Raw genomic sequence first — 24,893 nt, forward strand, 5'->3', positions numbered from 1 at the left:
TCCATTGAGTCGGTGATGCCATCCAGCCATCTCATCCTCTGTCGTCCCCTTTTCCTCCTGCCCCCAATGCCTCCCAGCATCGGAATCTTTTCCAATGAGTCAACTCTTCACATGAGGTGGCCAAAGTACTGGAGTTTCAGCTTTAGCATCAGTCCTTCCGAAGAACAACCAGGGCTGATCTCCTTCAGAATGGACTGGTTGGATATCCTTGCAGTCCAAGAGACTCTCAAGAGTTTTCTCCATCACCACAGTTCAAAAGAATCATTTCTTCGGCACTCAGCTTTCTTCACAGTCCAACTCTCACATCCATACATGAACACAGGAGAAACCATAGCCTTGACTAAACAAACCTTTATTGGCAAAATAATCTCTCTGCTTTTGAATACGCTATCTAGGTTGGTCATAGCTTTCCTTCCAAGGAGTAAGTGTCTTTTAATTTCATGGCTGCAGTCACCATCTCCAGTGATTTTGGAGCCCCAAAAAATAAAGTCTGACACTGTTTCCACTGTTTCCCCATCTATTTCCCATGAAGTGATGGGACCAGATGCCATGATCTGAGTTTTCTGAATGTTGAGCTTGAAGCCAACTTTTTCACTCTCCTCTTTCACTTTCATCAAGAGGCTTTTTAGTTCCTCTTCACTTTCTGCCATAAGGGTGGTGTCATATGCATATCTGAGGTTGTTGATATTTCTCCTGGCAATGTTGATTTCAGCTTGTGTTTCTTCCAGCCCAGCATTTCTCATGATGGACTCTTCATATAAGTTAAATAAGCAGGGTGACAATATATAGCCTTGATGTACTCCTTTTCCTATTAGGAACTGGTCTGTTGTTCCATGTCCAGTTCTAACTGTTACTTCCTGACCTGCATATAAGTTTCTCAAGAGGCAGGTCAGGTGGTCTAGTATTCCCATCTCTTTCAGAATTTTCCACAGTTTATTGTGATCCACACAGTCAAACACTTTGGCATAGTCAATAACGCAGAAATAGATGTTTTTTTGGAACTCTCTTGCTTTTTCGATGATCCAGCGGATGTTGGCAATTTGATCTCTGGTTCCTCTGCCTTTTCTAAAACCAGCTTGAACATCTGGATGTTCATGGTTCATGTATTGCTGAAGCCTGGCTTGCAGAATTTTGAGCATTACTTTACTAGCGTGTGAGATGAGTGCAATTGTGCAGTTCTTTGAGCATTCTTTGGCATTGCCTTTCTTTGGGATTGGAATTGATCTTTTTCAGTCCTGTGGCCACTGCTGAGTTTTCCAAATTTGTTGGCATATTGAGTGTAGCACTTTCACAGCATCATCTTTCAAGATTTGAAATAACTCAACTGGAATTCCATCACCTCCACTAGCTTCGTTCATAGTGATGCTTTCTAAGGCCCACTTGACTTCACATAACAGGATATCTGGCTCTAGGTGAGTGATCACACCATCGTGATTATCTGGGTCTGAAGATTTTTTTTGTACAGTTCTTCTATGTATTCCTGCCACCTCCTCTCAATATCTTCTGCTTCTGCTAGGTCCATACCATTTCTGTCCTTTATTGAGCCCATCTTTGCATGAAATGTTCCCTTGGTATCTCTAATTTTCTTGAAGAGATCTCTAGTCTTTCCCATTCTGTTGTTTTCCTCTATTTCTTTGCATTGAGTCCTGAGGAAGGCTTTCTTATCTCTCCTTGCTATTCTTTGGAACTCTGCATACAGATGCTTATATTTTTCCTTTTCTCCTTTGCTTTTTGCTTCTATTCTTTTCACAGCTATTTGCAAGACCTCTGCAGACAGCCATTCTGCTTTTTTGCATTTCTTTTCCATGGGGATGGTCTTGATCCCTGTCTCCTGTACAATGTCACGAACCTGATTCCATAGTTCATCAGGCATTCTATCTATCAGATCTAGGCCCTTAAATCTATTTCTCACTCCCACTGTATAATCACAAGGAATTTGATTTAGGTCATACCTGAATGGTCTAGTGGTTTTCCCTACTTTCTTCAATTTAAATTTGAATTTGGTAATAGGGAGTTCATGATCTAAGCCACAGTCAGCTCCCGGTCTTGTTTCTGTTGACTGTATAGAGCTTCTCCATCTTCGGCTGCAAAGAATATAATCAATCTGATTTCGGTGTTGACCATCTGGTGATGTCCATGTGTAGAGTCTTCTCTTATGTTGTTGGAAGATGGTGTTTGCTATGACCAGTGCATTCTCTTGGCAAAACTGTATTAGCCTTTGCCCTGCTTCATTCTGTATTTAAGGCCAAATTTGCCTGTTACTCCAGGTGTTTCTTGACTTCCTACTTTTGCATTCCAGTCCCCTATAATGAAAATGACATCTTTTTTGGGTGTTAGTTCTAAAAGGTCTTGTAGGTCTTCATAGAACCATTCAGCTTCAGCTTCTTCAGTGTTACTGGTTGGGGCATAGACTTGGATTACCGTGATATTGAATGGTTTGCCTTGGAAATGAACAGAGATCATTCTGTCGTTTTTGAGATTGCATCCAAGTACTGCATTTTGGACTCTTGTTGACCATGATGGCTACTCCATTTCTTCTAAGGGATTCCTGCCCACAGTAGTAAATAAAATGGTCATCTGAGTTAAATTCACCCATTCCAGTCCATTTTAGTTCTCTGATTCCTAGAATGTCGACATTTACTCTTGCCATCTCCTGTTTGACCATTTCCAATTTGCCTTGATTCATGGACCTAACATTCCAGGTTCCTATGCAATACTGCTTTTTACAGCATCAGACCTTGCTTCTATCATCAGTCACACCCACAGCTGGGTATTGTTTTTGCTTTGGCTCCATCCCTTCATTCTTTGTGGAGTTATTTCTCCACTGATCTCCAGTAGCATATTGGGCACCTACTGACCTGGGGAGTTACTCTTTCAGTATCCTATCATTTTGCCTTTTCATACTGTTCATGGGGTTCTCAAGGCACGAATACTGAAGTGGTTTGCCATTCCCTTCTCCAGTGGACCACATTCTATCAGATCTGTCCACCATGACCCACCCATCTTGGGTGGCTCCACAGGCCATGGCTTAGTTTCATTGAGTTAGACAAGGCTGTGGTCCTAGTGTGATTAGATTGGCTAGTTTTCTCTGATTATTGTTTCAGTGTGTCTGCTCCCTGATGCCCTCTTGAACACCTACCATTTTACTTGGGTTTCTCTTACCTTGGGCGTGGGGTATCTCTTCATGGCTGCTCCAGCAAAGCACAGCTGCTGCTCCTTACCTTGGGTGAGGGTTATCTCCTCACCGCTGCCCCTCCTGACCTTGAACATGGAGTAGATCTTCTAGGCCCTCCTGTGCCCGTGCAGCCACCACTCCTTGGACATGTGTGGCCTTAACTGGAATGATATGTATCTTTGAAAGACACACGTTGGAAAAGATAAAGAGGAGGAGAAGGCAGTTTGATCACAGAGGCAGAAGCTGGAGGCTGTGCCCTCAAGCCAAGGAATGCTGACAGCCTCCAGAAGCTGAAAGAGGCAAGGAAGTTTCTCCTCTAGTAACTCTGGAGCCACTGTGGCCCCACCTACACTTTGATTTCAGACTTCCAGCTCCAGAACTGTATGATAAGACATTTCTGTGGTTATACACCTCTCAGATTGCAATTTTTTCTTTTAATAACCATCGCCGGAAACTAGCACAGACTGGAAGAATGCACGTATGAGCGTCTGTCTTCCTCTTCTCTTTAGGCTCAGTGTGGCCATGGGGCTATCGGATTGCATGCTTATGGAGGAAATCACGATAAGGATATGAAGTTTAATACGCTGGCACCTAAAAATATCGAGCCCCTCAGTACTCTGGATGTGACCATGTTTTAAGGGATTCATACCTTCTGGTAAACCTGAAATCTTGTACTATTAGTTTGCCTATGAGTTGAGTTAGTTGAGTATAGGAATATAGACGACAACAAAGACAATAATAATAATGACATTCATTGAGTGCCTACTGTATTACTCTGGCCTTAGCAAGGAAGAGAATTTCTGCCAAATGGTTCAAACTAAGAAATTTTAAGGACACTACTGTCTACAGAGGAATGATTAGAACTAGAGAAATAAAATAGCAAACAAATGAATATATGGTAGGGCATCCAGAGACACACTACCTGTGGAAAGCAACGGCTATCCATCTATAACATTAAAAAGACATATGGTATGGAAAGCGCCCAAGAGAACCCAACCATGGAGGAAGGACTTCCTATTAGGTGCTAACATCAGGAAAATTATACTCCAGTGTGTCTCTGCTGTCAACACGCTAATACAAAGTCACTTCATTTCTGACACTGGATCTATGGGGTTTTTTAATGCATCAAGAAATTCTGTGACTTTATCTGTATGTCTTACAGTTTAATTCAGTTCTTACACTATCTGCCTGAAAATAACGTCATAACTACACTTTAAGGGGTTTGTGCCACAAGGTGGACCACAGCCCCTTTCAGACACCAATTGCAAGTCCAGCTTCCTATCTGTGATTTACTAGCTATAAATCGGATGTTCTTCAATCCTTTCCTCAGGTTCTATTTTTTCCTAACATGGCTCACAGGACTCAGAAAAACAGCTTACTATCTAAGGTTATTGGCTTAATATAAAAGGATACGATTCAGGAACAGCCCTATAAAAATGATGCATTTCATGAAAACTATGTGGACAGGGAGGAAGAGCTTCTACACTCTCCCTGGGCACACCACTCACTTTCAACATTTCCACGTGTTGACCAAGTGGGAAACCTCCACCTTGTCCTTTTGGGTTCTTACAGAGGCTTCATTACATCAGCAGTATCAATTACATCATTGGCCATTAGTGATACAACCCAGTCTCCAGCCCCTCTCCCCACCCCAGAGGTGGAGGAGGTGGGGTGGGAGGTGGGGCTGAAAATTGCAATCTAATAATTGATATTAGTTCTCCAAGTAGTTCAATTTTTATTTACTTTTGAGAAACCTCTTTTCTGTTCTCCATAATGACTGTACCAATTTGCAGTCCCAGCAACAGTGTACAAAGTATCCCTTTTCTCCACATTCTCACCAACATTTGTTATTTGTGTTCTTTTTGATGATAGCCATCCTGATAGGTGTGAGGTGACATTTTATCGTGATTTTGACGTGCATTTCTCTAACAATTAGCAATGTTGGGCATCTTTTCATATACCTGTTGACTATCTGTATTTCCTCTTTGGAAAAATGTCTCTTCAGATCTTCTGCCCAATTTTTAATCTGATTGTTTGCTTCTTTGACGTAGAATTGTACGAGCTGTTTATATACGTTGAATATTATTCCATGATTGGGCTTATCATTTGCAAATATTATCTCCCTTTTGGTATTGTCTTTTCATTTTGTCAGTGGTTTGCTTTTTTGCTCAAAAAGTTTTAAGCTTGATTAGCTCTCATTTGTCTATTTTTGCTTTTGTTTCCTTTACTTTAGGAGACAGAGTCCCCAAAAATCATTTTGCTGTGATTTATATCAAAGAGTGTCCCTGCCTATGTTGTCCTCTAGGAGTTTTATAGTATCTGGTCTTACATTCAGATCTTTAATGGATTTTGAGTCTATTTTTGTGTATTATATTAGAGAATGCTCTAATTTTATTCTTTTACATATAGCTGTACAGTTTACCCATCACCACTTTTTAAAGAAACTGTCTTTTCTTCATTTATATTCTTGCTTCTTTTGCCATAGTTTAACTAACCATAAGTGCCTGGGTTTATTTCAGGACTTTCCATCTTGTTCCATTGATCAATCTGTCTGTTTCTGTGCCAGTATCATACTGTTTGCTTATTGTAGCTTTGTAGTACAGTCTGAAGTCAGGGAGCCTTTATGACCCAGCATTTCCACTTCTGGGTATACATCCAAAAAAAAAAAAAAAAGGAAAGAAAGGGGAACATTAACTAGAAAAACTACACTCACCTCAGTGCTCATAGCAGCATTATTTACAAATGCCCAGATATGGAAACTATGTAAGCATTCATCAACAAAGAAGATGTTTATCTATCTATCTATATATATACACACACACAGATATAAAATGAAATACTACTCAGCCATACAAAGGGACAAAATTTTGCCATTTGCAGCAACATGAATGAACTTGGAGGGCATTATGCTAAAAGTCAGGCAGAGACGCACAATACTGTATGATATCACTTACATATGGAATCTAAAAAATACAACTTACTAATGAATAAACAGAAAAGAAGCAGATTCAGATATAGAGAACACACTAGTGTTTACCAGTGCAGAGGGGCAGTATTGGGGGAGAAGAAGGTACAATTTTTGGGTACAAGATAGCCTCAAGAATATATTGTTCAACAGGGAGGAATATAGCCAATATTCTGTAATAACTGTAAATGGAAAGCAACCTTTAAAATTGTATGAAAATATAAAATACTTAAAATTTTTAAAAATAAATTGGTTCCCTGGCGACTAGCCACCCTCCTAAAATTATATAGGGACTTTTCAAACCCCTTCATTAACATAAACTCAAAGGTGAGTGAAAGAGTCTTGTTATGAATAATAAAAGGCACTTTTATCACACCAATCACTAGGAAATCCCAGGGAATTTAGGAATTCTGAGACAGGAAGGTGGATGAAGCCCAAATATGCATTTCTTATTATAAATCGCAATAGCACAAAGCTATATTCTTGGAGAAGTACAGCTCCCGACAGAGCCTTAGCGCCAAAGCAGGAAGAAAGCAGAAAGGAAATGCCTTCACTCCTCCTGGCCTGTGACTAAAACTCTGAGGGAGCCTGGAAAGTGTGGTTCACAGAAGTCTGAACGCCGAGGACATAGAGCCAGCAGACAGGATGGAGAGAGAAGGGATGAAAAATAGAAAGCGACTAGCTCACCTATTGGAACCAGGCATGCAATAAGCCCCTTAGAAATTTTTGTTCCAGGCTTTACAATAGTCCCCCAGTTTGTGTATTACTATCCCTGTATTTACTGTGCAAGCCAGAGCTCAAAGGCTTTCACCAAGGTTATCTAAGTGTGTGCTCTTCTCCTGACACTGTTTTTTCATCTATATAAGTGGGTTTTTTTTTGTTTTTTTTTTTTTTTTACTCTTCAAGAGGACATTTATGCTGCTGGCCCTGCTCTCCCTATTTGTACAGCGTGTCCTTTCCGTGGAGTCCTCTGTGGCCCATCGTTCCTGTAAGGTGTCCTCAGCCAACCTTCCCTGGCCACCCTTCACCTTAGTTTCCTTTTCTTCACCACCCTCGACCCCATCTTGGACCTCGGGTTGCATTCGCTTCGGTGTCAGCTGTTACCCACGTTACAACACAAAAGCGGCGAGAAGAACTTGCACAGCCGGCACATAGTAGGTGCTCAGCAAGTGTCATTGCATGACAGGTAATAGGCAGGCTCAGAATGGGAACTCTTCCGCATGTGCTTCTGAAGCCCTTGTTCTTCATAATCATGGGCTGGAATCCCTTGGAAATGTAATCCAAAGGCAGCATGTGCTTCAGTATGTGAGTGAAAATCGTAGGAACAATAGTCATAGTAAAGCATCAGATTTAAAGAGGCAACAGGTCTCCATCCTCAAGATAACAGTATGAGGAAGAGCAGGATCATTTGGATGCAAATGAAAAAAGTCGGAAAAAATGACTAGAATTTCATTTCATCGGCTCACACACAGTTACACACACACACAGGCACACACACACATCATCATCACTTCCCACAGGCTCCCCTTCATTTTCCAGAGGAAGAGCTGACACGTGTGTACCAGATTCACTCATTCGCATCCGGACTGGGCAGAGAGCAGGAGGAAGTGCCCACACTGTGCACGCAGATGGGGACTTTGACACCCGTCGTCGGAGCTGTTGGTGGGGATCTTCCAGCAGCTCTGAGGTGCCTGGAAGGCCTCTCCCTGAAGCACTTCTCACTTCCAGTTTCACAGAAAGAGAAGCCGCCTGGGGATTTCAACCAAGTGCTGCTATAAATAACAGTATTGAGACGGAGGGTTCATGCTGCAGAGGAATCATTCTGGACTTATTGCTTGCCTTTGTAGGGGACATTTCTATCTCTTCAGCCCCTTTCTGGGGGTACTTATTTAAAATATCACGTAGCACATGAAAAAGCTAAAAATATCTGCAAAGAGGCATTCTTGCCTTAAAAGGGAAGGGACTAGCTTTCCCTCATTTTCTTTCAGCATCCTAAAGATTATTAACTTTTGACAAGATAGATGTGGCTACTCTGCTCAGGTACTTGCTGATCATGCAGTCAATTTATGAAGGAAAGAGCTCAATGGCAAAGGCTTCAACTTTCTGCAACCATTTCTCAGTAAGCTCGAATAGTCTGTTAATTACATTTTATGATTATTGAACAACCAGCACCTCTATGATGTGATCTAGGGTGGAAGGGAGAAGGGTTTTTTCCTTCTCAACCTTGATTTTCCTTCAATAAGGTTCTAGCTCCTTGACTTCTATCGTGTGGAGTCATTGGCTGGATCACATGACTCATCCTCCATGTGATGCTCGCCGAAGCTTGCCTGCTGGAATCGTTTTTCCAAGCATCTTTTTTTCCCTTTCATTGCATTTATTCCGAAATGTCTTTGATTAATTTCCGTTCAAAACGTCTTCTTCCAGATGTGGTACACATACATATATGCAGTGGAATATTATTCAGACATATAGAAAGAAATGGGTTTGAGTCCGTTATGGTGAGGTGGATGAACCTAGAACCTTATACAGAATGATGTAAGTCAGAAAGAGAACAAGCATCATCTATCAATGCATATATATGGAATACCGATAAATAGGACTAACGAACCTAGTAGAGAGCAGACTTGTGGACACAGTGGGGGGAAGTGAGTGTGGGCCAAATTGAGAAAGTAGCAATGGCATACATACACTATCATGTGTAAAATGGTAGAAAGCTGGAAAGCTGCTGTATAACACGGGGCGTCCAGCCTCGTGTTCTGTGATAATCTAGAGAGGTGGGATGGGGGGAAGGAAAGGAAGCTCAAGAGGGAGGAGACATTTGTATAATTATGACTGATTCATGCTGCTGTATGGCAGAGTCCAACACAACGTTGCAAAGCAATTTTCCACCAGTTAAAAAAAAAAAAATCTCTTCTTCCTTGGGAGGTGCTTGGGCCACTCCTTGTGTAAAGAGCAGGGCAGAGTGGGACTCAACTCACTGCCTCCGTGGTTTATGATCACTGAGTCCACGTGCAGGTCATACTGGCTCTTCGTGAGGAGCATTGTCATCTCTCTTGACACTAAGTTTGCAAGTGTTAGCACTTTGGTCACTGGGAGAAGCTAACCATATGCAATCTCAAAATCTGGCACTTCTTGTTGCTTTTTTGCAGTGTGTATTCTCAGTATTGGTGGCAGGCATGCTGGTCCATACTACCTCTCTGTGCAGAGAGGAGCACTTTGTCTTGCTCCCTCTCACAACTCTGGGGCCACATGCCTCACAGAGTACCTATCATCATATGGCCCCAAGGACCAGTTTGTCTTCCCCTCTCTGTGTGTATACTAATTGCAATACTGACAGAGCCTCTTCAGGCCTCTGTGAGTGGTGCAGACCAATAAGCACTATCCACGTATTTTTGCTTGCTATCCCATTTGTAGCTCTGAAGTTTCTTCTTCTAAATGCAACATTGAACTTTTCTTCCCCTTACTCTTTTTATCATTTAAAGGTTTATCTTTTTTAAAAATGCGGGGGGGGGGGGATGGGGTAGGGTGGGGTGGGGGAACCAAACAAACCTTTCTCTACTAAGGAAGGCCTAAAAGAACCAGGATAAGGTCATTGTCATAATATGTTTTATAGTAGAGAAATGCTCTAAGTAAGTAGGGACAACAATATTGTTTATTATTTTAGAGGCAAAAAAATTCTGTGGTCGTAATTAAATTATGCTTAAATTAAAGCTGGAAAGCAGCATTATTCAGAGGAGTGATTATGACTGTGTAGTCTGGACTTGGACAGCCTGCATTTGAACCATGCATCACCACTGACCAGCCATTTAACTTAGAGTCATTTTCTTTACCTCCCTAAGATGTGGTATCTCACCCAACAAATGAGGTATTAACGACAGGTTTTATGGCATAATTTAATCGGTGAGAATTATATGAGTCCTTATTGCAGTGTCTCCTACGTAGCATGTCCAGGGAGTGTTAGAAGTTCTCATTCAGAATTTGGTTTGCATTATAATTGAAATAAAAACTTCAAAATCAGAACTTACAGTCGCTTTTCTGAAAGTTTACAAACTGTGATATTGAGAATGGGTTTCATTTCTATCTTTGAATATAGAAAGCTCATTTAGTGTTCAAAAATTCTGAACCTCACTCTAAACATTATTGTCACGTTATTTGCCATCTAGAATACCAGCATGCCAAGAAGCATCTCATCAGTTTAGGATGAAGCCTCTGACACAGGCAGTCCTAATATTTCCTGATGCCACTGTGCCCCCATTAAGGCTGTGAATCATGGGACTGCACGTAAACCGAGCAGATTCTGCTGAAGACAGGGCATCCGTGGAAATAAAATGCAATTTTTCATTCTCTATTATTTCTTAAGTCCTACCAATGTCAGGGAGAATTATGTATTACATAAAGGAAAGAAAAATTAGATTATTACTTCAGTGTACTGCTCTGTAGGTTTTTGTACCTTGCAATATTACGTTTATTTTTTGGTAGCTTCCTCTAAGCACACAGGTGTTTAATGCATGTTCATTAAATGAAACTATGAATATCCGATGCTGCTTACATGTCCTCCAGATTCTGACCACCAAAATGTGTACCCAGTCAGTTATAAGAAGTGGCTTCCCTGGTGGCTCAGATGGTAAAGAAGCTGTCTGCCATGCAGGAGACCTGGGTTTAATCCCTGGGTAGGGAAGATCCCCTGGAGAAGGGAATGGCAACCCACTCCAGTATTCTGCCTGGAGAATTCCATGGACAGAGAAGCCTGTGGGGCTATAGTCCATGGTGTTGCAAAGAGTTGGACATGACTGAGTAACACTTCCACAGTTACAAGAAGGTGTAGACAAAGGAAAACCATTGCTCACATCTCCTATAGTCTGCTCTGGCATCTGGCCTAATCTGCAGCACAATGCCCTCCTCCCCACACATGTGTACACATTCACTTTCAATGGAGCAAAAACATAACCTTGGCACATGGAAATGATGCTCAACCCTAGTCTTGAAAACTAATTCTAAATTGATAGGACTAGCTCCTTCCTGTATCCACAGTATTAACTTTAGCATGAATCATATGTGGATAAGGGATAACACATAATATTGATTTTATTTTTTTCTCTTCTGGCTGTGTCTTAGTTCCTGGCCTTGATCTTAAAAGTAAGATAGATGTTAGGCATTATTATCTATAGCAGAAGGAGTAAAAAATCAATTTTATATCCTGGCACTTTACTCCTTTTCCCTGCAATGGCCAGGCAGTAACACTGGGACAGCTGTAAGCGCGTTTGCTTACTGAAGCGCGTGATGACATTCTTCGCTGGAAATTCACTGGTGTAGGCTCTTTGTTATCCTCACTGCATGCTTCTTAGATGATAAATATGTAATGAGTATGGGAACCAATTAGCTTGTTTTTTCATGGTAGTAGGAGTTCCAATGAAGGATCTTTGTAAGAATGAGGAAATATTAGCATTTTTTTTCCAGTCGTTTTTGATTAACAGAGAGTTGCAAAGAAGGCAATGGCAACCCACTCCAGTACTCTTGCCTGGAAAATCCCTTGGACGGAGGAGCTTGGTGGGCTACAGTCCATGGGGTCGCTAAGAGTAGGACATGACTGAGCAACTTCACTTTCACTTTTCAATGTTCACTTTTCACTTTCCTGCACTGGAGAAGGAAATGGCAACCCACTCCAGTGTTCTTGCCTGGAGAATCCCAGAGACGGAGGAGCCTGGTGGGCTGCCGTCTATGATGTCGCACAGAGTTGGACACGACTGAAGTGACTTAGCAGCAGCAGCAGCAGCAAAGATAACACAGAGAGTTCCTGCATGGTTCTCACTCAGTGTTCCCTAACGTTAATATGTTGCATAACCATGGTACATTTCTCAAAACTAAGAAATCACACTGGTATAATAGACTAATCTACACAGTCTATTCAGATTTTCACAACTTTCCCACTTTTATACCCTTTTTCTGGTCAGGATCCAATCCAAGTATTACACTGCATTAAAATATTATTTTTTTGAGAAATATATAATACTTAGTATATATTTCTCAAACACTAAAAACTAAGCACTGAATCGTAGAGCTCACTTTTGATTCTGTACATTTTTGAAGGTTGCCAGTGAAGGAAAGATGTTTGGTGAGCCAATCAATAGGCGAGAAATGGTTTCCAACTTTACTGTCAAGACACACAGGTGCATTTTAATCAATGGAGAGATATATTCACAAAATACAGGTAATAATAAAGTATTGAAGTTTGTGAATGGTTTATGTATTCACAAATTGGACTGAATGAAATATTATTTTAATAATAACCTGAGTCTCACTTGCATTGTAAAATGCTTTTTGGAATGAGAGGGAAAGAGCTAATGTTACAACTGCAGGCTCAAAACTGCTCATAAACTTACCTGCACTTAGTAATTGCTTCATTCTTCACTTTTTCCGTCTGAGAAACCTCCCCATGCCTCTTCTCATTTAATAGAATAGATACCCAGACTAAGAATAGTGACTGTGTCAGTGTCCAACATCTTGAGGAAATACTTTAAAAATTATTTATTCAGTTCTTTTAATCACCTTATTGCTCAAGGATTGACTGTTACCCACTCAGATTCTATCTAGAGCTTTAGGACTGTGATAACACACAAAAACATGTTCTCTGAGGAATCTGTAGCACAATTTCATCTCTCCATTTGTATTTTGTGTTAAAGACCATGTTTGGTGTGATTGCCCTTTTTGGAAAACACAATTGTGTTTATATTTGCCATGGTATTGCCCTCAAATTCATTCACTCATTCTTTCATGGATATTTAATGTAGTTCAGATATTGTGCTAGACACTGGAAAAAAGAAAGTGAATGCAACATAATAGCTTCTTCTCTCATTTAACTTGCAGCTCAGTGGAGGTGATAATACGAAATCAGTAAGAAGTCTAAAAAGTCATGTATTAAATTTGTGGGTTTTTTTTTTTTTTACATTTTAAATGGTTAAAAAAAGGGACATCCATGCTGAATTTTAACCATTCTGCCCACTGAAACACAAGAAGTCTTCAGTAGGGAAGTGATGATTTAAATGAGCCTAGAAGGATAAAGGATAAATAAGTAACTTCCAGAGGACCAAATGGTGGGAATGAAGAGGTGATTCTAGGCAGATGGAAGTGTTGATTGACATACAGGGGAAAAGGCAGATAAGAACATGATCTCTATGCTGGAAGGGCTGAAGTGAGGGCTCGCGTGTGGAGTCAGACATTACACATCAGCCTTGGGAAACTGATGTCTGTCTAATCTAAGCAGCAGATGAGTTTGAACTAGGGCAGCGGATGAGATGAGATGAGATGGAGTCCATAAACAAGGATGAGGGAATGAGAGCACAGTCACGTTGCTGAAAGTGACATCCAGATTTCCAAAATCACATGCCTTGCTGTGGGCAATACAGAGACGGAAGGGAAGAACAGTTTAGTGTCTGGAGTGCACATTGGAAGGAAGGGGAAGGGAGTATGTTCCACTTGTATATGATGATATCGAGGTTTCTTTACCACATTCACTCTAAAGTAAGCAGTAGGCAGCCTGTGAGCGACAAGTGAATGGAAGACATTTATCTGAAACCTGACAACATTATGTGGACATGGGAGACATGGGCTTAAGCAAGATCATTAACTCAAGGGAAGACTCCAGATGAGAAAATGGAGTGTAACTACATTTAATAAGTGAACAGAGAAAGAGGTGCTCGGACAAGAGAATGAGATGGAAAGACCAGAGGGGTAGAATCGAGAGGGAGATGTGAACACATCAGACAACAGGGGGAATGAGAATCTCAGGATGAACAGGGTAGCACCTGTGGCAGAAGACAAGCTCAGGAAGACGGGACTGAGAAGTGTGGTGCGGAGCTGCAAACGGTGACTTTGTTGGCTACGTCAACGGGAGGGATTTGACTGGAATAAAGGGGGGCATGGGACAGGAATAGGTTTATACCAGGTTGACGGCTGAACAAAGAGGCAATAAACCAGATGCAGAGAGATGGACCGCATCCTCTGGAAGCGTGACTCTGAAAGGAAAGCTAGAGAAAGGACCAGGCGGTACACAAAGCTTAGGTTTCCATTATTTTGCCTTACTTTTCTGTCTGCTTGTTTCTGCTTCTACTTTTTGACCAAAACTCGCAGCATTAGTTCTCCACCCAGGGATGGAACCCACAGCCCCTGCAGAGGGTCTTAACCCCCAGACCACCAGGAAGTCCTTTTTTCAGCCTTTTTGCTTGTTTTTATTTGTTTCTTAATAGGGAAGAGAATGATTCTGGTTACAGGATAAAGGAAGATCCTCCTGTTGAGAGAAATATTGCATCTATGGAAAAAGATGGAATCAGTAATGGAGGGAAGTCTCAGGAAAGTCTGAAGATAATATAAATCTGACTCAAAAGTGAGGAGATTAGAAGAGCGATGTGAACCTCACCCTTGGGAATACCATGAAAGGAGGCAAAGAGGAATGCACACTGGTACACTTGTAAGGGCTTCAGCATAACAATGTGAAGGAAGTCCTGATTAAAGATTTCTGTTTTGTCTATGATTTGAGAGGTGTTTAAATGAAGAGTATCGTGGCTTTGATAAGCATGACACATGTTCAGATATATATATATATGCTGGGGGGAAATGAAAGAAAGGAAATTATTGCCAAGAAACACTGAAGATTCAGCAAAGGCTAGGGCTCATATATGTACAGAGGTTTGCAGTCTTTACCACTGAGCCAGTGGGAAGCCCGTATATGCATGCTTCCCCAGTGGTTACAGTCCAAGGGGTCACAAAGAGTTGGACATGACTGAGCGAGTAACACACACACACATGTATATATGTGTGTATATACACACCTAATATATTGTTTTTGACTCAAGGCATAACCAAAGGAAAAGAGAGGTAGGATTGAGTCAAAATGGAGAATTTTCCATTTTGCGAATATTGGAAAGATAGTGGCAAAATTCAGTGTATTGTGTTAATAAGGGCTTCAATACAGTAGTGGACCATAGCATGTAAAAGAGATAGAAAAGATAATAAATCCAGGAAAAGACAAATGGATTGTAATAAAAGAAAGGAGGGTCCATCAAGAAGATACTCAGGCCTGAATTAAATGATGGGATTAACTATGTAATTGAGAGGTAAGGAAGGCTGACTAAATTTCCTGCACACTCTGTCTATTTACCCTGCAGAGTTGCCAAGCTTTTAACAATAGTGCAGAATTTTCGGTGAGCCCCTACACAAGAAAATGTGTTTTGCTCTCTTATGAGAAGGAAGGATTAATAGTTTTTTAAAAAAACTTTCTTATTATTACTGTCTAGGAACAGTGGGTGGGAATGAGGTCAAGTGCAGGAATCTGCTGAGAGTGAGCATGCTACCATTTATTGCCTCTTTGGATGAAAACCTAATTTTATCTTCTATCAAAGATCAAGCCAGTGCTGTTTTATGGTAAACACTGAAACTGCTTTCTGTGTTATAGAAAGTGACTGTTTTAACAGGTGCAGTCTTACATTTGATAGTGATTTAAAAATTGGCTTCCAGACCAACATCATGCTCACAGCACCCACTGAAGTAATCTCCTTGGATATACTCTCTTGCAGAATCACCATTAATTGATGAGCTTACATTATGTTTAATCCCAAGGTATTCATGAGAACATCTCTGCTCAGATAAATGTTTACCACTTGACATTCTTATCTTGTTTGCTTTTTATTACTGATCAAGGCGTCATTGAGAAAAATAATTTGAATTGCCTTAGTATGAAAGGGAAAGAAGAGCTACAAGAGTGCTTTCTGAAGTTTTGCTATTATTGCTACCAGGACATAACGAATAGTCCTCCATTCTTGGAAGAGGTACTTTTCTAACATCTGCCAAGTAAAACAGAGATTTGTACTAGGTAATGTGTGAAGCATCTGTTTATGGTACAAAAAAAAAAAAAAATTCTTCATTATAACAGGTCTTTGAATGGTAGGAGTAACAGCTGCGGTGATTCATTTATTCATGATAAGATAACACTCAGAAGGGAGTGTGCTCTCCTAGAGCAGGGTCTTTTCCAGTTCAGTTCATCACTCTATTCCCAGAGCTCCAGATACCAGGCACGTAGAGCCTGACATGTCAAGAACATCCAAGCGCTGTTTGGAAGATGCAGGAATGCACGGTTGGTATGTAGATCCTGCAGATGAAAGAGGTAGGTGCACGCAGATTATATTTCCTAAAGCTGGAATGGAGAGTGTCACACACACACATATGAAAGTCCTGTACCTGGAGTAGGTCATGTCACCTGAGTCTTCGGGTGTCAAGAGGTCACAATCTTAGATGAGAGAAAACTTACACTTTTGTTTTCTCTAGCCTCTGCCTGAAAATGTGCATTTCCCTCAACTCTGAATGTAGGAAATAAACCACAAGAGGATGAGTTCATCACCAATAAAAATATAGTTCTAGGAAAAATCTTGATTACCGTCATTGCAGATATCTGAGAATAGTACATTGCTCACTACTAATTTGAAATTATGGTCATTATTAGACTTTTGATGTTGTATTCCTAATGGTAAAAATAATGAAGTCATATTACCATATCAAAAATTTAGTTCTTTTTAATAGTTTGATAATTGGATGGCTGTATAATTGATTTCCTTTGTAATTCTGTGCAATTTACCCTGTGCTTTTAAAAACATTACTCTAAGAAATGATATTGAGATAGATTGTTTGTAAAGATGGCCACAATAATTCCTCTCATTCTTGTTGGCACATTTGCACTGTGACTTTGTTGCTTCTCCCATCAAGAGGTGGATGGATGGAATGTGAGAGTTGGACCATAAAGAAGGCTGAGCACTGAAGAATAGATTATTTTGAATTGTGGTGGGGGACAAGACTCTTGAGAGTTTCTTAAACTGCAAGGAAATCAAACCAGACACTCCTAAAGGAAATCAACCTTAAATATTCATTGGAAAGACTGATGCCCCCACACTTTGGTCACCTGATGCGAAGAGCTGACTCATTGGAAAAGACCCTGATGCTAGGAAAGACTGAGGGCAGGAGGAGAAAGGGGGCTGCAGAGGATGAGATGATTAGACAGTATCACTGACTCAACGGACATGAACTTGGGCAAACTCTGGGAGATGGTGAGAGTAAGAGAAGCCTGGTGTGCTAGTGTCCATGAGGTTGCAGGAGTTGGACACAACTTGGTGATGGAACAACACCCCAAATTCCCAAGCTATCCCATCCCCACAAACCTGGCAACCACAATTCCGTTCTCTATATCTGTGGGTCTGTTTCTGTTTCTTGGGTACATTCATTATGTCATATTTCAGATTCTGCATATCAGCGACACCATGCTTCTATTTGTCTTTGACTTACTTCACTTAGTATGATAATCCCGATTTACATCCATACTGCTGCAAAGGGCATTATTTCATTCTTTTTTTATGGTTTAGTGGTATCCCATTGCATATGTGTATTACATCTTCCTTAGAATGGATGGACTCTTTTTTTCTTTTTTTATTCCCCATGAAGCTGGTTTGGACTTGTGACTTGCTATGATGACCAGTAGAATCCTACGGATATGATGTGGTTTCTGAGCCTTGTCTTGTGAAATGTTGTGGCTTTCAATCTCTTGCTGCCTTCTTCCCATCACATGTTGAAGACAAGGCTAATCTTCTTTAGGATAAGAAATAATGTGGAGGCTGTGTTGATGTCCAGCACCAACATCACCAACCTTGTGAGCAAGGCCGTCCCTTCCCATCACTTTCCAGGCAGGCTTCTTGAAGGTTGCTCCCCCCATGAGGGATCCCTGTTGAGACCAGCAAGAGGTCTGCTGAGCTGAACACAGCCCAGATTGCCAACCCCCAGCATCTTGAGCAAATAAATGTGTGCTGTCATGGGTCACTACATTTTGGGATATTTGGTTATGCAGCTTTATACAACTGAAGCATGTTGGACCTACCTGACTGCACAATGTGTACAGGTCCTCACCAATAAGAACCTGGGTCCTAAACAGATGTTGTCTGTTTATGTAATATCTGGCTTTAAGCCTTATGTATAAAAATCTAGCCTGGTTGTTAGTTGGATACCTCTGGTTCAGATATTTTATCTTAAGAAATTTCTTGATTATTTTTTTGTTTGTTTGTTCATGGGTTCAAACACACACACATATACATAAGTATTAAAGTGATTATGTTTATGTTGGGAACTAAGGTCTCCCCAGGTGACAGTAATGGTAAATAATCCACCTGCCAATGCAGGAGACACAGGTTCGATCCCAGGATGGGGAAGATTCCCTGGAGTAGAAAATGGCAACCCACTCCAGTATTCTTGCCTGCAAAATTCCACAGACAAAGGAAACTGGTGGGCTACAATCCATGGAGTCACAAGGAGTAAAACACTGCTAAGCATCAGAGCATGCAAGGTCTTGAGGTAGTCTTTTAAAAATTTGTGTATGATTTGAAATTTTAATCAATAATTGACAAACCTATTACTTTTAAAAACTGTTCTTCAAGTTGATGGTATAGGGGCTTCATTGTGTATCTAAAAAAAGGAACTGAATGTCCTGCAAATTTTACGACTGTAGTAACAATTATTTTGTAAACCTGCAAGTTCTTGATATGGAAGGGAGATAAAAGTCATATTTCGAATAATAACTGTCTGTCTGGTAAGAGACATAGAGAAAGATCCGCAAGAGTTTAGGGATCATGGAGGACAAGGCAAGAAAATATATATTTTTAAGTAATTTTTTCAAGGCTGCTGAGAAATCAAATTAGATGAAAGCTGAAGAGCACTCACTGAATGGAGGAAGTTGAAGGTCACGAGCAATCGAAAGAATTTAGTTGAGTGTTGGAGTGGAATACTCAGCGTAGATCACTGGGATGCAAAAGAGGCGTAAGGACCCAGAGGGAGCAAGGGCACACGACTACTTCTGGAAGTTTGGCCATAAATAACAATCATAAACAACATTTAAAGCATCGGCCAGATCTCAGAGAGAAAGCTTGCTCCTTTACGTGCTCAGCTTTACCTAACCTTTGCAATATCTCTGAGAGGCAGGAGCCATGCGTCTATTCTTTTAGAGTTGAAAAAACTGAGGCTCGGAGGATTTGCAGAGAAGCAATTACTTCAGGTCACTCCTAGAGTAAATGGCAAAGTCAGAATTTGATTCCATGGCAGCCTGATCCTGAAACTCACACTTAACCCTCGAAACCATCCCTATTGCACCATTAGGTGAGTGTGCAGATGGTGGTAGAGGAGAGGATCCAGACTGGAAACAATGGGGTTAGTTTCTCCACTTTGTGCAGAAGAGAGAGATGGGCACGTGTCTCGGTTCTGATGAGAGGAGCTGCTTGTACACAGAGGAGGTAACCACGAGTTTCCTATGGGAATAATCCTTAATCAGGCTACGTTTCCTAAGAGGTGGGGGCTGGGGCAGATGTGGTGCAGAGCACCCATAGCAGAGGGCTGCACCCATAGAAAAGGGGAGAAACTTTCACAGAAGAGCAGATGGAGGCAGAATGAGAGCGGAGGTAGGCAGGCTTAGACTTTTCCGTACAGAAGTCAAAGCAGTGGCCTTTTAAAAAACCCTTATTTTTGCAAAGTAAGCTGCAAGGTTATCTCATGAAAGCTGAGAGGCAGATGAGGTGTCTGAAGAGTGGGGAAAAGGTTAAGGTCCTCATTGTTGAGAGAGAGGGAGAGAAAGAGAGGGAAGGAGCTGATAGGGAATGTGATAGAATTATAAGCAGCGGGGAAGCCCATTTGAGGTTGGACCCTGCTATTAGAGATGTATCCAAGTTCTGCATTGTGAGTTTTCCTCTACCTCAAGTCCAAAGCCTGGGATTGACCTGAAAGAGCCAAGCTTAAGTCATCCAGGAGGGGAGGTTTTCCAGGCGTGGACAGTCAGGAAGGGACAGAGAGGCCAGTGGAGGTGAGCAGCTGGTCAGAGAGGGGCTGGAATGCTGCTGGCTATTGAGAGAAGTGACCCCAAAAGGGCTGAGTATGGAGTGGCCAACAGACAGGAGGTCCAAGGCACATGGTCTGCAGAGATGCAGCACTGGCCGGGAGATTGTGATTGTGGACCTGGAGCTGTCTCAAGTCATGGTGAGTTCCAGTGGACCACTTACAAGGAAGAAGGGGCCACGGGAGAGAAGGTGGGTCTCTGGGAAGCAAGAATGTCGGCAGGTTGCTCATGCGATTCCAGAGCCAGATTGGAGGCAGACAGGAAGAGTGATAGCCTTACGACAAAGATTCCAGTGTATGAGGCATGGACCACCAGTGCCAGAGGAGGAGAAAGTGAGGAGGGAGAGAGAGGCATGGAACACGGAAGGACAAGTGCCCAGACTAGAAGAAGACGCTGACCCACCACAGCCTTTCAATCCAGAATACCCAAGACTCCGTTGGATGACCTGCAGGAGAATTTATGATGCAAACTCAGGGAAAGTCAGCTTTAGTTGACATGTGAAGTTGGAGATGTAGGATTATAGGGGAGCTTTTCAGTTATGTGGTGAGTGTTCCAAACCTAATGAAAGGATTTGAAAGGAAAAGGAAGCATGGGAGGGTGGGTCGGTGTAGAGGGTGCTCCATGTATCACAGGCTTAATGTCAGGTAAGTCTGGATGCTGAAGAGGGTTTACGGTTCTGGCAAGGCTTGGGAGGACGACGTCAGTCTCTGTCATCTCTGGAAACCTTAGTCTCAGAGAATCTGGCTGTGACTTGAATGAGAAGGAAGCCAGATGGTTGTTTTGGGTGGACTGAGAATTTCTTTTTCTGCTCTCAGTAAGGGTGGGGCAGCTGTGGGATCATGTGTTTGGGGGATGGCCATGCTGTCGATGAGCAGCGGGGAGCAGGCAAGCTCGGGTCACCTGCCTTCTGTGCAGGGAGGGCTGCAGTACCAGCCATGTAATGAGCCTCTGTGGCATAGGTCAGGTCATGCCTTGAGCTGGTGGTTGTCATCAGCGTTCCAAGGGCTCTGAGTGTCCAAGAAAGTGGAAGTGAGTCGCTCAGTCGTGTCTGACTCTTTGCGACCCCATAGACTTTACAGTCCGTGAAATTCTCCAGGTCAGAATATTGGAGTGGGTAGCCTTTTCCTTCTCCAGGGGATCTTCCCAACCCAGGGATCAAACCCATGTCTCCCTCATTGCAGGTGGATTCTTTACCAGCTGAGCCACCAGGGAAGCTCAAGAATACTGGAGTGGGTAGCCTATCCCTTCTCCAGCAGATCTTCCAGACCCAGGAATCAAACCAGGGTCTCCTGGATTGCAGGAAGATTCTTTCTATTAGGGAAGCCCTGAGAGGTCAACAGTTATATACAAATGAATCACAACAAGCACTCTTCCAGTTCTGCACTTGTGTACATTTAGACTTCATTTATGTAGGACGCCTTTCGAGAAATGAAATTGCAAGGTTAAAGGAAATAGATCATGTTAGAGTTTGGGGCTTATATTATAAATTCACTGGTGTGAACTTTTTCCCATGTTCCATTCCCACTTGCAGTGAAAGAGATGGCCCTACGCTGTCTTCTTCACACGCAGCTTAAGTTGAAAATCACTGCCAAAGTAGGAAGCCTTGGCATCCTATTAATCTGCTTTGTCTTTTTAAGTTGGTGAGGCTCTGAAAAGTGTTGACCTGTATTGCTTCTGTCTGTGAGAGGTGATCATCACACACTCTGTCCATCCTCCTGTTGAGATTTGGTCTTTTTTCCTAAGATATCTTCATAACCAATATGAATACACTGCTCTGCATTGTATATAGTATCCAATTTTTTGGTTACATTTTTATCTTTTATAGTTTGACTAACAGATATTTTACATTTTTAATATGAAAAAACCATTACATAGTTGCTTTCTCAACTTCATTTTCAGGCCCTGTTGGTCTGTCAAGGGTGAGAGCCTTTGTTTATAAAATTTGATCTCAGATATGTACTGTTGATGCTTCCGCTGGCTATTTGTAAAGAATGGCATGCAAAAGGGGGTAGGAAACTTTTATTCACAGCAACCCAGTTTTGCTACATCTCTGAATTTTTGAAGTTGAAGCCAGACTATGGCTTTGAGATCATGATTATCCACCTTCGATGTAGCAGGTATTTGGCAAAATATAAAGCAGGGATAGAAGCATTTTCAGTAGAGTAGTGACAAACGTCTATTTGAGTTCATTGAACAGACAGTGGGACACGGGCAAGTTAATTCATCTGACCATCCAGGAGGGTAAGGCTTTTATGCCAGAAAGTAAAGAGATGGGAACAAAACACAACTCTTGAAGAGTTTCCTGTGAATACAGTATTGTAAAGTAAAATAAAGTAAAAATAAAAATTAAAAAAAAATAAAATAAATAAAAAGCCAAAAAAAAGAGAGAGAAGCTAAGAAACAGCCAGTAGCTAAAGAAGGATGTATGAACGAAGGAGAATGTAGACAGGACCTCTTCTCCAGAGCGCCATTGTTCATTGTCTAGCTGTGTCCGACTCTTCCCAACCCCGTGGACTACAGCACCCCAGGCCTCACCAAATATGCCATACTGTGGCCCAGACTCTCAAATCAGCACTTTTATATGCTAGTCATCCCCTACTTTTTAAAAAACAATACATGGCTTAATAAGATCTGTCCAAACTAAAATATAGGGTGTTAAGATTTATTCTACCATTAACCATTGGTTAATTTAATGATTTTATTCATATACTTCACTATATTTCAAATATCTTAATGCCAAATGTGTTCAAGTTCTTCCATAATCTATTATTTCAGTATATTCCATTAGCTGGAAATAATGTTAATGGTTCACTTCAAGCATTTTGTTTATCCTTTTTTAAATTATTTTTTAATCATAAACCATTGTCCTATAAATTCTAATGAATGCACAATGTGTGATATTCTTTCCAAACGTTGCCCAAGAGTGCTGAGTTAGGTTTGACCCTTGACTTCAGAAATCGACATAAGAAGAGGAAGAATGCATTAACTATTGACAATAAGACAATATGCCTAATGATCTCTCTTCATCTATATGACAATAAAATGTGTATACAATAAATAGTTTTTGAACTGATGCAACTGGACTTTATAAAAGGGGGCATTTACAACCCTTCATCCCTTTGCAATTTTATTTCCTTGACTTGATCTGACACTATCCAGGTCACTTAACTTTGTTAATGGCCCAGGATTTGTAAATCTCTTCCAGATGATCAGCTTGCTATACCAAAAGCCATTTTATCAAACTTGCTGTGTACTCTACTGGATATTACAGACAGAGAGGTAAGATTTTTTTTTTTTTTTTTCCCCCTTAGAGCTTATATTCTGACTGAAGTGTCAGGTAAATGAGAAAAAAAAAAAAAAGAAATATAGTTGTTGAAACTATGATGATGGTAAAGGGATAACCTTCTATAGTTGAGCAAGCTTTATGTAGTGCATTGATAATTGAGTCATATATTCTGAATATGTTTTGTATTTGTGTATTGTATCCATAGGGAAACTTGGGACTATTCTGATTTCATATCCAGACAGGTTCCACAAAGCTCCATACAAAAGACACCCAACACAAAGAATCAGCTCTGGCTAGAAGTCAGAAGTCCTACATCCATCCCATTCCTACTCTAGTACTTCATTTTCATTCCTTACTCTTTGGCTTGCTGTATTATTTCCCTAGACCTATGAAAAGTGAAAGTGTAGAACCCACCAGGCTTCTCTGTCCATGGAATTCTCCAGGAAGGAATACTCAAGCAAATTGCCATTCCCTTCTCCAGAGGATCTCCTGACCCAGGAATCGAACCCTGGCCTCCTGAATTACGGATAGATTCCCAACCCTCTAAGCCACTTACCCTTTATACCTAAAGAAGATTTTTGACCAGTGGTTTCATCCTTGGTATTCTCTTAAGATAGGGAAGTTTTGACCCTCTGCTTCTCTTTGTTTCTGACCATTCTAGGTTCTCTCTGCCAAGATCATTCCCCAACTCCTAAGTGCACAAGTCTGGCTTTAACTCTTTTTTTTTTTTCTTTTCTTTTTTTTTTAATTAATTAATTATTTTACTTTACAATATTGTATTGGTTTTGCCATACATTGCCTTGAATCCTCCATGAGTGGACATGTGTTCCCCATCCTGAACCCCCCCTCCCACTTCCCTCCCCATCCCATCCCTCTGGGTCATCCCAGTGCACCAGCCCTGAGCACCCTGTATCATGCATCAAACCTGGACTGGCGATTCATTTCACATGTGATAATTTACATGTTTCAGTGCCATTCTCCCAAATCATCCCACCCTCACCCTCTCCCACAGAGTCCAAAAGACTGTTCTATACATCTGTGTCTCTTTTGCTGTCTCACATACAGGGTTATCGTTACCTTCTTCCTAAATTCCATATATATGTGGTAGTATACTGTGTTGGTGTTTTTCTTTCTGGCTTACTTCACTCTGTATAATAGGCTCCAGTTTCATCCACCTCATTAGAACTGATTCAAATGTATTATTTTTAACGATTGAGTAATATTCCATTGTGTATATGTACCACGGCTTTCTTATCCATTCATCTGCTGATGGACATCTATGTTACTTTCATGTAATGGCTATTATAAACAGTGCTGCAATGAACATTATCTTTTTCAATTCTGGTTTCCTCGGTGTATATGCCCAGCAGTGGGGTTGCTGGGTCATATGGCAGTTCTATTTCCAGTTTTTAAGGAATCTCCACACTGTTCTCCATAGTGGCTGTACTAGTTTGCATTCCCACCAACAGTGTAAGAGGGTTCCCTTTTCTCCACACCCTCTCCAGCATTTACTGCTTGTAGACTTTTGGATAGCAGCCATTCTTACTGGTGTGAAATG

This window comes from Capricornis sumatraensis, chromosome 2, assembly GCF_032405125.1.
Source record: "Capricornis sumatraensis isolate serow.1 chromosome 2, serow.2, whole genome shotgun sequence".
Taxonomy (NCBI): domain Eukaryota; kingdom Metazoa; phylum Chordata; class Mammalia; order Artiodactyla; family Bovidae; genus Capricornis; species Capricornis sumatraensis.